Source organism: Jaculus jaculus, chromosome 4 (genome assembly GCF_020740685.1).
Source record: "Jaculus jaculus isolate mJacJac1 chromosome 4, mJacJac1.mat.Y.cur, whole genome shotgun sequence".
NCBI lineage: Eukaryota > Metazoa > Chordata > Mammalia > Rodentia > Dipodidae > Jaculus > Jaculus jaculus.
The window spans coordinates 92,244,435-92,260,713 of NC_059105.1; the positions used below are offsets into that span (position 1 = coordinate 92,244,435).

The following is a 16,279-nucleotide window of genomic DNA, read 5'->3' on the forward strand; positions in this document are numbered from 1 at the left end:
ATTATTACAAAATATATTTTGGACTACATATGAGTTGACATTACAGCCGAAATCTAAAAAATTAACAAGTTCAAAATCCTGTTCTCATGAAAGAGCCAAAATTTGATTTCTCTCTTTCATTTAAACTTACTAACCCATACGTTACCCATTTTAGGATAATGTTTGGCAGAAAATTTTTTTTAAAAGAAAAGGTTCAAAAACAGAAAAATAGGGTTATCTGGAGAATTTTTTTTTTTTCATATCTTGATTTTGATCATGCAGCCAAAGAAACACGATTCTAAGGCTCTGAGTCAGCTTTTTAACACATGGTTTTGAGTACTAGAGATTGTTAAACCACACACACATAATTTTTAGTTTAGCAATATCCTTATTTCTTTTAATCATTACTGCAGATCCCAGTTTCTATATGGCTGTGCATTAAAACATGTTAGAAACTCTTTTTTTTAAAAAAAATTGTTTCTCATTTATTAATTAGAGGCAAAGAGAGGGAGAGAGAGAGAGAGAGAGAGAAAGAGAGAGAGAGAGAGAGAGAGAGAGAGAGAGAGAGAGAGAGAGAGGGAGAATGGGCACGCCAGGGCCTCTAGCCACTGCAAGTAAACTCCAGATGAATGTACCACCTTGTGCATCTGGCTTACATGGAACCTGGAGAATTGAACCTGGGACCTTAGGCTTTGCAAGCAAGCACAGTAACTAGTAAGCCATCTCTCTAGCCCTTAGGAACTCTTAAACTATATTACAAGACTCTGGTGTTCCACAGATATTTTGATTTAATTATTAGGAAGAAGGGCCAGAGAACAAATATTTTAAAAGTGCTTTGAGGAAGAATACCTCTTTTTTCCAGTGGAAAAATAATAATCTCCCACATAAGTCATTGAAGATACTACCTTCCCCTCCAAATGCCATTTCATTTACAGATGTATATTAAAAAAAACCAAGATAGATGTTAGTCTGGCTTCTAAATATATAATATGACTTCAAAGATTTTATGACATAAACAGGCATTTTCACAAGCATATAATATCTTAGATTACATGGATTCAAACATGATGTAAATAGTAAACATAGTTGCAGGGAACCTCAAAAATATAATGCAGATAAGAACTTCATGTGATACATTAAAATGTATAACCTCAAAAGTCATGACCAGATTCTGACTGAAAAGAACTACGCTCAGGTGGCAGGGTTTCACTATAGTCCAGGCTTTCCTGGAGCTTATTCTGTATCCTGGAGCTTATTCTGCAGTCCAGGCTGGCCTCAAACGCATGGCAATTCTTTTACTTCAGTTTGCTAAATGATGAGATTAAAGATGTATGCCACCATAGCCCACCTAGATTTCATTTTTTTAAAAATTATTTATTTATTTATTTGAGAGCGACAGACACAGAGAGAAAGACAGATAGAGGGAGAGAGAGAGAGAATGGGCGCGCCAGGGCTTCCAGCCTCTGCAAACGAACTCCAGACACGTGCGCCCCCTTGTGCATCTGGCTAACGTGGGACCTGGGGAACCGAGCCTCGAACCGGGGTCCTTAGGCTTCACAGGCAAGCGCTTAACCGCTAAGCCATCTCTCCAGCCCTAGATTTCATTTTTTAATATAGACATCCTTGGTGGTTATAAAGCAGGTCCTCTTTTCAACAAAATAGTATTCTAGCCAGATATGATGGTGCATGCCTTTAATCCAAGAATTCGGAGGCAGTAGGAGGATCACCGTGAATTTGAGGCCAGCCTGGGACTACAGAATGAGTTCCAGGATAGCCTGGGCTAGTGTGAGACCCTAATCAAAAAAATGAAATAGTCATATAAGCATTTATGAACATTCTTACAAACCTTTTAAGTTATAAAAATACCTTTTAAGTTCTTTTTGTATGTTTTTTTTTTTTTTTTTGAACAAGGTATAATTGTAGTTCAGACTGGCCTGAAACTCATAGAAGTCCTCCTAACTCACTCTCCCATACGCTACAGTAGTGAGCAACCATGCCTGGATTAGGTTTTGTGTTCTAGTCTAAAAATAATCTTAGTAGCTTATAGATGTATTGGTTTTGGATTAATTTTTCAACATAGAGTAAACAAGATTCCAAAAATGAATCAATACAAATAAACTAAAATAATGTTTATGGGTTATGTATTTTGTAAGTTTAGTTCTCCAGAATAAACTATGCAGTTAGATAATCAATAAAATACTTATGGCAAAAGAGCAAACTGTATGCTATACTAAAAGTTTTACTTAATACATCATTTATAACAAAACATATGGATTAAATGTCTCTGAATTAATTTCTTGAGGCAGGGTTTTACTTTCACACAGGCTGGCTTTGAACTCACAGCAATCCTCCTATGTCAGCCTACCATGTGCTGTGATTATGGATGTGAGTCATCATGCCTGATGATAAGTTTTATTTATATTAGCTAAGTAGGGTCAGGGTATGGAAAGAAGTTGTACAGCATAATCTCAGCACAAAATACTAGCCCTAACTTTCCACAAAATGTCTGTAATAATATCTGTTAGAAAACACACACACACCCTACTCAAAGTAACATAGTATTTTAGTTTTGAAAATTTTAATAAAGGGATCTAAAATTTCCTGCAGTAAAAATAACATTAATAATGCATACCCTTTAAGTATCCTTCTGAAAAGTAAGTTCTAGTACACAGAAGGATGAGACTTTGCTAATTCAATTGAGTGACAGTGACTCTCACAACTACTACATCTGAAATTACAACTACATTTGAGCTGTTACCTTACTTACATAGTTGGAAGTACTGTTAAATTTTTCTTTTACATGAATGCACTTCTAATTACCTCGAGGTTTCTGTAAGTTAAGCTCCATGTACTATTTATAATTAAAGCTGATTTTTCCTGCAATTTTAATAAAAACTAATAGTTCTGTAAACCACACACAATACTCTACATCAAAAAGAATTCAGTATTACTCTTTAATTAGTTAAAAATGAATTGGTGAATAACCTTCTTAAATTCTGCCAGTGTTTGTCATATATATTACTAAGATGGAATCTGGGGAGCTAGCTCAGTAGGTAAAACAATTGCCTTGTAAGCATGAGGACTTAAGCGCTATCTTCATAAAAGTACCAAGCATGGTGGAGCACCTATAATCCCAGCAGTAGGAGGTTGACACAAATGCAACACTGCAGCTCACTGGCTAGCTAATCTACCTTAATTGGTGAACTTCAGGTTAATTACAGAATCTGTTTCAGAGGAGTGTCTGCATTGTTCAGGATGACACTCAGATGTCCTCTGGCCCCCGTATGCAATATGCACACATGTAATATATAGTCAACACTAGATAACATTTATTGAGCTCTATATTCTAAGTATTTCTTCACAACAATCTTAAGAAGTGTTACTATACTCTGTATTTTATAGTTAAGGAAATTGGAAAACAGTGGTCAAACAGCTTGCCCATTTCCACACTAAGAATGGACAAAGCTGAGTTTCAAACTCAAGTAGTCAACAGCTATGGTATATGCTGAAAGCCTCATTCAATAATTTAAAATATTCAATACCTCTGGCAGCCTCATCATTAAATTTATGTATCAAATTCTGTTTTAGGGCTCGAAAATTGGCTTAGTGATTAAGGCTGTTGCCTACAAAGCCTACAGACCCAGGTTTGATTCCCCAGTACCCATATAAATAAGATGCTCATGGTGGCGCATGCATCTGGATTTTTTTACAGTGGCTAGAGGCCCTGATGTGCCCATTCCCTCTCTATCTGCATGTCTTTACCTCTCTCTCAAATGAATAAATAAAAATAAAACATTTAAATTCTGTTTCATTTCCTTCCTCCTTCAGCAAGGCTTTTCATATTTCCAATATGCAAAGAGAATGCCACAACATACTACTTCCAAATTTTCTTTTTATAAAAAAGATGATTTCAAAGTGTCCATTTAATTTTTTAAGCTCTATTATTCCTGAGCAATTCAAATAATGAAGCTGCCGTGATACTAATGATTTATCTTAAAAACCTCAGTCTTGCTTCTTAAATGCTATGTTCTTTATGTCTAGTCCCATTCGTAAGCATGGCTCAATAAGAAACTCTAAATTTGTGGTTTTAGCATATTTCTCTTCTCTTCTGAAAAGTCTGCCTGCTTAAATATTACCAGATTTATAAATCTTAAAATATAGCAATTTTAGGGAAAAATCATGCATTTTAACTTTCCCAATCTAGAGGACTTTGTGTCAGAAAATTTTATAGGCGATTGTTTTCATGGCATTAAATAACTAAAAAAACTTGCAAAACTGTCATTCTATTATTTTGATCTGATAAGTAATTTCAAAAATATTCCAATTCACTATCTGTGATTGAATAAAAATAGATCACAGCAAGAAATTATAAAATAAAAGGTCAGTCTTTTACTTAAAGAGAAATCAAATATACAAAGAATTAAAAATATTCTGTGGATTATTCTTTCTTTTATTATCTGTTGATCTTCCAATCATATAATCTACCAGCCATCTATCTATTGATTCCTGTGTGTGATATACATGTTTATGTGCACATGTGCAGGGGGTCATCCAATTGTGCCCTTAGTTTTTGAAATAGTCTCTCATGGAACCTGGATGTCACTGTTCAGCTAGACTGGCTAACCAGCATGCTCCAAAGTTATTTCTGTCTCAGCCTCCCCTATGAAGGGATTATAGGGGTATAGTACTATGCTCATCTTTTTATGTGGATACTGGGGATGGAATTCAGGACCTCATGTTTTTGTGGCAAGTAGTTTACTGAATTAGCTATCTTTCCAGTTTCAATGCTTGTTTTTATTAATGACTTAAGATTTCTTTAGCAAAACTAGAACGTTAATGTTGCAGTTCCTGTAAGACTTATTTTCTCAACTGTGTTAATAATTTAGTTTGAACACATTCAAGCCACTAATTAGTAGCAATAGTCTAATTTATTCCAAGTTACTTTTTAAATTTTTCTTAATCAGAGAGGGAGAGCGAGAGAGCGAGAGAGAGAGCGAGAGAGTTGGTGAGCCAGGGACCCCAGCCACTGGATTGAACTCCAGATGCATGTGCCATTTTGTGTGCAAGTGCGATCTTGTGGACTTGTGTCACATGATGCATTTGACTTACATGGGAACTGGGCAGTTGAACATGAGTCCTTAGGCTTCACAGGCAAGTGCATTTACTGCTAAATCATCTCTTTAGCCCCCAAGTCACTTTTTAATGAAACTTCCATTATTTACTTGTTTAGATGCAACTCTTTCAATTTTTTTTGGTACAAAGAATGTAAGAGTCCCTTATTAGATGTGCCTTTAACACTTTGAAAAATTCACAAGTAGCTGGGCATGGTGGTACACACCTTTAATCCCAGCACTTGGGAGGCAGAGGTAGGAGGATTGCCATGAGTTTGAGGCTACCCTGAGAATACATAGTAAATTCCAGGTTAGCCTGGGCTAACGTAAAACCCTACCTTAAATTTTTTTTTTAAGGGCTGGAAAAATGGCTTAGCGGTTAAGCGATTGCCTGCGAAGCCTAAGGACCCCAGTTCGAGACTCGGTTCCCCAGGTCCCACGTTAGCCAGATGCACAAGGGGGCGCACGCGTCTGGAGTTCGTTTGCAGAGGCTGGAAGCCCTGGCGTGCCCATCTTTTCTCTCTCCCTCTATCTGTCTTTCTCCGTGTCTGTCACTCTCAAATAAATAAATAAAAAAGGAACAAAAAATATTAAATTTTTTTTTTTAAAGATTCAAAAGTAATTCTAAATCTTGACTGGGCATGGTGGCACATGCCTTTAATCCCAGCACTGGGGAGGCAGAGGTAGGAGGATCACAGTGAGATAGAAGCCATCCTGAGATTACATAGTGAATTCCAGGTCAGCCTGGGCGAGAGTGAGACCCTACCTTGAAAAACCAAGGGAAAAAACAAAAAAGTAATTCTAAATCTTGTCCACATCTTTATATAATCTGGTTTTCCTAAAATAGCATATTTAAAGTATAAGAATCTGAAGCTCTCTCTGAGAAAGTTGATAACCCTTAGGCTTTTCAAAATACTGGCAACAAATAAAACATTTTCATTAATGAAAATAAGGATAATTTTCATTATGCTTTTTTTCCCTTTTTCTTCCTCATGAATATTTTCTTAAAATGTTAATTGAATATGGACAAATTATCTTTTCAGTTGGAATAATCAATTTGAGGGGACTGGAAAAATGGCACAGTGGTTAATGGTGCTTTCTCATAAAGCTGTCTGGCCCTGGTTCCATTCCCTAGCCATCCATGTAGTGCCAGATGGGAATTTTATTTGCAGAAGCAAGAGAACCTGGCACACACAAACACACACACACACATACCTATATATGTATATATATTTATTTTCTCACTATATGGTCCAGGTTTGCATTGAAGTCACAATGCTTGTACCTAACTTTTTAAAAAAAAATATATGTTTACTTATTATTTAAGAGAGAGTGAGACAGAGACAGAGGAGACAGAATTGGTGGCCAGGGCAATCGAAATCCACATACTTGCACCACCTAGTGGTCATGTGTGACTTTATGCTTGCCTCACCTTTGTGTATCTAGCTTATGTGGGATCTGGAGAGTCAAACATGGGTCCTTAGGCTTTGCTGTCAAGGACCTTAAACACTAAGCCATCTCTCCAGCCCCTAACGTTCAAGAGGTAGAATTACTAACATGTGCTACTAGGCCCAAAATAATGCCTTCATTCTATACATTCCTGGATGCATTTATTCTCCACACACACACACACACACACACACACACACACACACACACTCATTAGGTATGATCATACGCAAACATCTTTAATCTTTTCAGAATGTATCACCAAACGCAGAAGTAAGAATGTGCACATGGACAGTCTGTCAACAGTAAATTTAACCTAAGTCAACAATGAGATAAAAGAGGTAGGGCCCAGTGAACAAGCTGGCATCTTGTTCATTATTTCAATTCTAAATAGTTCCACCCGGATCTTAAAAAACAACGTTTTTGGAAGCTATCACTAATTGACAACTTGAAGTTGAAAAAAATGAATATATTCCACAGAAAAGCAGAAATGTGGGATTGAGATAATTAATATGAATATTAGTAAATTCACAATCAGTAAAGATTTCAAAACAGATCACGAACTAAAGATATGATCAATGATAATTTATTCATCTTAGCTTTAGTAGCCATCTCAGTTTTAAGAACTTTCTCTGAGGTAGTGTCCCAGAAATTCTTATAAGACTAATTTACTTTTGAAAATAATATTCAGTATATTGTTGAGTGACCTTCTATCCAAATGTTGGCACTCTAGAAGTTTGTAACTAGGTTAGTGTTTATACCAACTTCTTCTTATCTTCTGTTTCTGCCACTGCTCTTGAGTCCTGACTCAGCGCACTTATGAATTTCTAATATTAATCCCTTCTCACATATATCAGTAGAGTACAGTTTAAAATCTTGTGTTTACTATCCTGACAAATAGCCGTCCTTTATCATGTCTACTATCACTGACATCACCTACATTTACTTTACTCAAACATCATAATCTTCTTTTTTGTACTGTGTGAATGACCATTGTCCACCTACATTTTTACAATGCTAAAAATAAAGCAAATTTTTCAATGCTACAACACTTTACACAGGATCAAAAGAATGGAATGGAAGAGAAGAAAAGCACCAAGAACTGCTGAATTTACCATTCAGGATTATGCTAAAAAGGGACATAGAACTGCTAAACAGCAGATAGATAACAAAGAAGAATCTTAACCAACACCAGGAAAATTTAAAATTCTTCAAGTTAAGGAAGTTTGGATATATTTTCTGTTTCATTTCCATTGCTGCATGTATCTATGATTACTAATCATTAGAAATTGTATGAGCAAAGCAGAGAACACTTTCATGGGGATAAATTCAAAAGTACCAACTAAGTCTATACTGCTCTCTTTTGGAGGCAGAAAAAGAAATGAGGAGCATTTAATAACATCATTTAATAACATCAATAATAATGAATGAAAAAATGTAAGCTATCATGATATATTTACAATGAGGCAAAAAAGCTTTAAAAAATGATTCCATCATATTGAAATAAGCAAATTACTGGGGATTATAAAAACTAAAGCAGAATACTGCATTAAAACTCAAAATTTTATTAAAAGATAATCTTTGTTTAAGAACAAATATGAAATAAAAATTTAGTAAGATATGTTAGATCCATTCATTAGTACTTATAAATTCTGATCAAATTTGAGCAAAAATTGATGAGACGATATATTTGAGTTAGCTTACAGAAAAAAGTTAAAGAACATCATTTTAAAGTATGTGATACAGGCTAAGCATTATCTTCTTGGAGATTTTTTTAAAAGGGCAGCTTCAAAATGTTGCCATAGAATATTACAATTAACATATAAACTGCTCTATATGCAAAGATCAAATTTATCCTGTAAGACATTAAAATGTTGTATAATGTGGAAATCCCTTCCTTCCAATATTGATAAACAAATAATATAATTTATAATCTTTTTATATAATGCATGCTTCAGCCAAAGTAACTTTAAAGTTATTAAAAATCAAAAGTAAAACTCAAAATAAGTTCTCATTAATAGAAAAAAAAATTTCAGGAGACAAGATTTAAGGCAGCAGAATGACCAAAACAGAACAGTCATATTGGAAAAGTATTACGAAGTTATTAAAGGAATATAGCAAAATAGAAGCAAATACACATAGCAGAAAATTCCACATAACCCCCACAAAATCTACTGTAATTTCTTATAGCCATAAGCCAGCAAGGAGAAATATTTGTACAAGGAGGTGGAGCAAACCTGACAAGTAAACACATTGAAAAATAAAATGAGAAGCAAAGAAAATAGAAGCACAAAGATGAACAGAGTAACAGACAGTCCTCAGGGATGCTGGAAAGGAGGCCGGGAAAATGGAAGCACACTGATGAACAGAGCATCAGACAGTCTTCAGGGATGCTGGAAAAGAGGCAGGTTAATTTGACTTCAGCATCAGAGCAGCCAGTTCCGCACAGAAACACTAGGCTGACTTTCTGCAGACACTCATAATAGCAAATAAAATTACATTAGATGAGGAATTTTGTGAGCTAGCAGTACTGTCTGATTTTGTTATTTCTGGAAACAGCTATCTTTTACTAAGACAATATATCTCAAACTCAGAACAGCTCAGTATTATGGCAATTTAACAAATAATCTGAGAGAAAAAAAACATATTAATATAAATGAAAAAAACTTTGTAGATAAAAAGAGATGTTCTGGGTACATAAATTACACACAAGAGTAAACAATGGGGTCATTATTGATTTGTGATAAGTCATTGAGAAAGCAAAAATGAACTATGTATTTAAACAAGTACAACTATGAGTATCTGCCCAAGCACTTTTATTTATGAGTCTTTTAGGCTTACAGAATTATACCCTCAAATTTTTCTTGAGATATTAGCAAGGAAATGGAATATTTTATATCTCACAGGTGACAACTCAAAAGCTATGTGAATAAACAGTGCAATTTTTAATGATACTGCTCAGTTCCTGTGTTCATAAAGAACTAAATAATACACAGAAAAATATTCAGGGGCTGAGGATATGGCGCAGTGGTTAAATGCACTTGCCTTATAAAGCCTACTGGCCCAGGTTTTGATTCCCCTGCAACCCACATAAAGCCAGAAGCACATAGCGGTGTGGGTGTCTACAGTTCATTTCAGTGGCATTAGGCCCTGGAGCCTCCCACACATCCTCTCTCTCAAAAAAAATATAAGAGTACTGAAAAGGAGAAATATTCAAATGTTTAAAGCATTAACGGCCAATTTTGTCAATTTCAGTGACTTGTCTTAATATTACCTTTCATAAATACCTTCAAATACTACTTAAAATTAATTATATATTAAATGATCCTTATGGTGTGTGTATACACACACACACACACACACACACATAGACATAGATATCATAGGCACCAGACATGTAAATAGGAAATAGGTGAAATTCATTCTTACTTGTATCTTCTTGGATGTGGGTAGAGACTATGTAATGAGTAAAGTAATAAATGAAAGGAAGTAATAAGTCAAATTCCGATTCTCTGGATTTTTGTAAAGAGTTTTTTTTTTTTTTAAATATTGTCTTTATTTTATTTGAAAGTAGAAAGAAGGGAGAGAGAGGTAACTAGAAGAGCAATAGACAAGGAGAATGGGTAAGTCAGTGCCTCCAGCTTCTACAAAAGAACTACAGATGTGTGCACCACTTTGTATATTTGGCCTTTACATGAGTACTGGGGAATTGAACCAGGGTCATTAGGCTAGCCAGGCAAGCACCTTAACTGCTGACCCATCTCTCCAGCCCATAAATTGTAATTTTGTCATATAAATAAAATTTAACTAGTGATCAGTGAATCAATTAATTAATCATTCATTGTTAACTAAGACAACCAACATATTAGAAAAATCAGAAAGAAAACTTTCTTTGTATAGAATCCTAAAAAATGATTTTCAAAAATAAAAACCAAACATTTTAAAATACTTTACCATAATATTAAGTACATCAAAATTATTATTCTAGATGGAAAATGGACAATGCTTTGTATTTTCTACATGTCCACTTCACTTGGGACCCCTTTCACACCAATACTCCTTCCTCATGTTTCATAAGGGGCAAACACTTGATAGTGTAGGGTTCCATCATAACACTGGCCACATACCTTGATGGATTGGAGCCTGTGAAACTGTTCCTTGTTGATCTGGGTAGGCAAAAGAAAACTTCAGCTAGAAATTAGACGATATATACATATGTATATATGGCTTTTTTTTTTTTTTTTTGAGGTAGGGTCTTGTTCTAGTCCAGGATGACCTGGAATTCATTATGTAGTTTCAGGATGGCCTTAAACTCACAGTGATCCTCCTATCTCTGCCTACCTAGTGCTGGGATTAAAGGTGTAAGCCATCACACCCAGCTACAATACTTCTTTTATCTGCATAAACCATTATACCTTTTGGAAATTTCAATTTCCTTCTTTTAAATGTTAATTATTACTTCTATCTAGTAGGAATATTTATAGCTTTCACAAAATGATAAAAAATACTAGCATATAGTAGCCATATGTTTTAACAGAAACCTAGCAATTATTATATAAAAGAATAGGCACAAACTGTGGTCCTTTCCTTATAAACAAATTGTATTTCAAGCACTAATTTTTAAAGTTAGTAGAATAGTAATTCAAATAGAATTTCCCTACAATAAAAAATTATCACATAAATCGTGATATTCATAGGAATTTTACAAATTATATTTCAATTCAGAATGTGCTTTGGGGCTAGAGAGGTGGCTTAGCAGTTAAGACATTTTCCTGCAAAGCCAAAGGCCCGGGTTTGATTTCTCAAGATCCACGTAAACCAGATGCACAAGGTGGAACATATGTCTGGAATTCATTTGCAGTGGCTGAAGGCCCAGGCACATTCATGGTCTCACTCTGAAATAAATAAAATAAATTTTAAAAAAAACTTCAGAAAAGAATATTAGCTGGGCATGACGGTGCATGTCTTTAATCTCAGCACTTGGGAAGCAGAGATAGGAGGACTGCCTTGAGCTCAAGGCCACCCTGAGACTACATAGTGAATTTCAGGTCAGCCTGAGTTAGAGTGTGACTCTACCTGGAAAAAATAAAAAAGAATATTACTCATCCTTAAAAAAAGAATGTGTTTTTGTCACACATGAAGAAAACCATAGACTGATTATTTGTACTCACAGGCACTGTTAATATTAAATATTATATACTTAAATTACTCCATCTCAAAACAAGCACATATTGTCAAATGCTCTGCATCACTCTACTGAGCAGATGAGAGTATCAAAGATAAGAGGTGAAGGAAAATGACCAAAGTTGCATAGCCATTATTAAGTAGCAGAGCTAGAATGGGAAACAAACAATAATGCTTCAAGTCCTATGTTTCTATTCCTAGTAATATATTTTCTTTGAACTTACTTGAATCATAAACATTAACATTAAAAAATTTAAGAAAATGTTTTTCAACTTCTGACAAACAAAAAGTGAGCAAAACAACATCAACAAAACCCATTAAACTAAATTTATCTTATACAAGCTGGTAGATTTAGGAAAAGACTTAAGATTGGCAGAGCACAAAATGAACTATCTGCCCAAGGTTTTAATTGCTTTTCAGCCACAGCCAATGTTTCTGAGTTTACCTTCCCTTTTGTGATTTCATATCTGTCACCAGCTTTTTACAGAAGGTTAAAGAATGAGAAATGCATCAGGAACCTGTGTCCCTAAGGTGATGACTGTGTTATTTCTTATATTTTTATGTTTTTTCAAAGAAGGTGCCTTCCCTCTCATGCCCCCCCCCATCCTTTTGGTTAATACAGGTAGCAAATAGGTCCTATCCTAACAGGTCTTAGTGTGGGTATTGCCATGGCATCTCAAATTCAGCTCTCTCTACTGACCAGATTCTTACCTGGCAGCTCCTTACACATCAAAATTGAGCCTATTTGCTCCAAATAGGTAAGCTCTCTGCCATTTCCTACCTTGCATGTCCTCACATCTAGACACAAGCCTCTTACTATATGACTGTGTGTTCTGTGACTGTTTTTGACTTGAGATGATGGCTTTATGTGCACAGATAGATTCAATTCTAATGTTTGCAGCATTTTTAGACTACTCTTATAGAGTTTCATTTAGCATTTTATTTACATATTCTTTCAGGATGAAGGTGGCTGTAAGCTTTCTGGGGACATTAAGTTCCTTAACTTTGCTTAATTAGTGTTTTAGGATCTTATTTCTTTGCCATTTTTTATTGGGTTAAATTCTTTAGCATTTTTCACTGCCTCTAAACATGGGTCTTTGAACATTTTGAAGGGATTAAGGATTATTTTAGTTTATAGCATAGGTTTCAATCAATATTTTATATATTTTTTGTTAAAGTGCATTTTTCATTATTTCCAATATTTACACATTACAATATCTATTTTTAAATTGTTTAAAATTATAACACAAAAGTTATTACGTAAGATGCTTTCACTCACATACCCTTGCTAAATTTTTTTTCAAGGTAGGGTAGCCTCAAACTCTTGGCGATCCTCCTACCTTGCCTTCTTTGCTGGGATTAAAGGCGTGCACCACCACTCCCGGTTTACCCTTGCTAATTCTTACTAGTATTTGACAGCTAATCATCTTAAATCCTTGGTAACAAAAAAAGAAAAAAGTATCAATATTATTAAATATTTAGTAAAAAAAAAATCATTGTTAAGTTTATCAAAACAGTATAAATAATACCAACTGACTTAGTTGGGATTCTTCCAGAAGCTGTTCATGACAGCAGCAACAAGTAAACATGACTTTTTGAGAAGTTCAGTGTCAGTGGTGTAGGGAGTGAGGAATATGGCAAGAAAAGCATGGCCATCTAAAAGAGGGAACATTACTAAGCTGAGTTCACAGAGCAACTGAAGCTTAATCTCATGGGGAAAACTGCTAAATAAAGCATGATACAAGCCTTAGAGATGTCTAAGCCTGGATCAAAGCTAAGGCATTTAGATGCTGAAACCTGTCATTAATTGCTTAAGGTTCCTCAGGGGCTTCTAAAAGTTCCAAATCAGTATAGTACAAAAAGGCAAAAAATGGCTTTGTGGGTAGAAATAAATACATAAAAATTTCCTTTAATTATGGTACACTATATGTCATGAGATTTGAGTCAACTAAACATGCATTTACATGGTGGAATTTTATTTTTAAAATGCAGTTGGCAAGTATTGTCTTTTTTTCTCCAAGAGAGTGTGGTTTAAGGGAACTTTAGCAATCTATAAGACCTTGCCCTATAGAAACCTTAGCAAAGCATGAGATCTTGGCCTGAAGGAACCTTAGCCATCTGGGAAACCTCGGCAATCCAGGAGACCTTGGCATGAGGGAACCTTACCAATCCAGGAGACCATGGCTTTAGTAAACCTTAGCAATCCGAGAGACCTTAGTTTTAAGGAACCTTTGCAATATGGGAAACCCTGGCTTGAGGAAACCATAACGATCTGTGAAACCTTCATTTGAAAGAACATTAGCTATCCATGAGACCTTGTTTTGAGGGAACCTCAGCAATACAAGAGACCTTGATTTAAAGGAACCTTCGCAATCCACAAGATCCGGGCTTGCTTTTCATAGTGAAGAGAACCCAGAGCTTAAAAGAGACTCACTGAAGGTCTCAGTGACAGAAGATGGTCTAGGAGTTTCTCTCAAATGTTCTGTTCACACATAACATAAAATCTTATTAAGTAAGACTGGTCTTTTTAAATTTGTTGAGTTTGGTGTTTTTTTTTTTTAAAGGCAATATTGCACTTTAGCCCAGGCTGATCTGGAACTCACTATGTAGCCACAAGCTGGCCCTGAACTATGGTAATCCTCCTACCTCAGCCTCCTTGCTGAAAATAAAGGCATATACCACCATGCCTGGCTTGCTTCAACATCAGTAAAGTTTTAGGAAATATTCTTAGTGTTTTATCAGACACATTTCAAATCTGTATACCTCTATTTTTTTTTATTTTTTCAAGGTAGGATCTCTCTGGTCCAGGCTGACCTAGAATTTACTGTGTAGTCTTAGGGGGGCTCAGACTTACATTGATCCTATCTTAGCTTCCCAAGGCATGTTCTACCATGCCCTGTTGTTTACTTCTATTTTTAATTAATTTTCTTACAAAAATATTTGAGTAAAGATGTCTGGATCTAGCTATATTTTAAGAAATAAGTTTAGCCTTTATGTATCCTTAACTATTACATTCATTTGAAATATAGACTTACAACAAGTCATTAGTTTCAAAGATAAAGACATGTTCTCTAAGGGATATCTTTAAAAATTAAGAAAATTTAGGAAGAGTAGAAACAAACATGAAATAGATTTTTAAAAATTACTTGAATTCTCCAATCTAAAGATTTTGTTTTTCTTCTACTGTGTCTATTTTTATTGATTTTTCATTCCTCTCTAAAACTACTTAATAACATAACAGAAACAATTTTATGATTCCTTATTAATCATAAAAGAGTTTTATGCAATAATACACTTCTACTTTGTCAATAAGTCATCTGGATATAGAGTTTGTTGAATTGGATGTGAATGTAGTTGAAAGAAGTTCCAATCTTCAAATTACTGACTTAGAATGAAGGACACACTGGAGATGTCAGGTCTTCACAAACTAGTCCTGATCCATATAATCCCAGTTATAGATAATTATAGATTAGATAATTCATGAACACACAAATGTTTAATGCTAGAAGTGAAGTAGGTTTCGGTGGCCATGACAAAATAATTCTATTTGTACAGCAGAGCTACTACAAGAAAAATCTGTTTTATGTCCCTGCTTTGGGGGCTGGGACAACATTATCACCTAGGGAAGAGGATGCTTTGTATTGGCAATGTGGCAACATGGATGTTCAAAGACTAGTCAGTCTCCTTCAGAGAGCTTCCTAGGCAAGGTGCACCTGCAGCATATACTCAATCATTGATGAAGAGCAGAATTTAGAGTGCCTTAAATTGTATTCCTTGTAAGTGGGACACACTGTAATAATAATTTACTCACAAATTTTGAAGGGATAAAAATTGAAATATTTGTTTCCAACTTGTGAAAACTAGATTTAGGTTTAATTTACTCAAATTCTATTTCCTCTCAGAAAATGTTTCTAAAACTTTCAAAATCATAGGATATAGGTAAACTAAGAGAAGTCAAATCTCAGGCCTCTGGAAGAGGTGGAACTAAACTTGAACTGAAGTCTATAGTTCTGCTCTATTTCCCCACATTGCTTTAGGCTTAATCATAAAGTGGCTTATAATTGTTCTAAAATTAAGAATGATCTCATTTAAAAACATTTGTTTCATATTAAAGTGATTAGTTGGCAAATAAAATATAAGTATCACATGCTAAAAGTGATAAATTAGGAAATCAGGATAAATGAAAATTATGAATGGCAAAGATTTAAAATTAGGAGTTGTGAAGAATAAATGCTTTAATACCATTGTGATGATAGTACAATAAATATTAAGTCTTTCTTTACCAAAATATAGCCTTGTTCAAAATAGTATTACCAAAACAGAAATAAAGAGGAACTCCTTCTTAAATTCTATTATCTGTGGTTGCTAATGTTCAGCATAACACAGATAACAATAATAACCCCAAAAAACAATAGTTTTTGAGGATCGCTAAGAACATGCTTCTAGGAAGCTAGCTTTATAATCAGAAATATATTCTAAAATAATAATTACAAAAAAATCTATAATTTGAAAAGTTAGGAGGTTATTTTATTTTATTTTTTGGTTTTTCGAGGCAG

At 34.7% G+C, this 16,279-nt stretch overlaps 1 long non-coding RNA gene across 2 annotated transcripts in view; it reads right to left on the bottom strand.

The window, feature by feature from the left end:
* Positions 1–16,279, bottom strand: part of LOC123460182 — an 80,853-nt gene that overhangs the window by 50,593 nt on the left and 13,981 nt on the right. The window contains exon 1 of one of the 2 annotated variants that reach the window (XR_006636835.1): positions 10,667–10,707. The exons of the other annotated variant lie outside the window; for it this stretch is intronic. This is a non-coding gene — a long non-coding RNA (uncharacterized LOC123460182). Of the gene's footprint in view, positions 1–10,666; positions 10,708–16,279 lie in introns of those variants that run through there. 2 annotated transcript variants of the gene reach the window in all.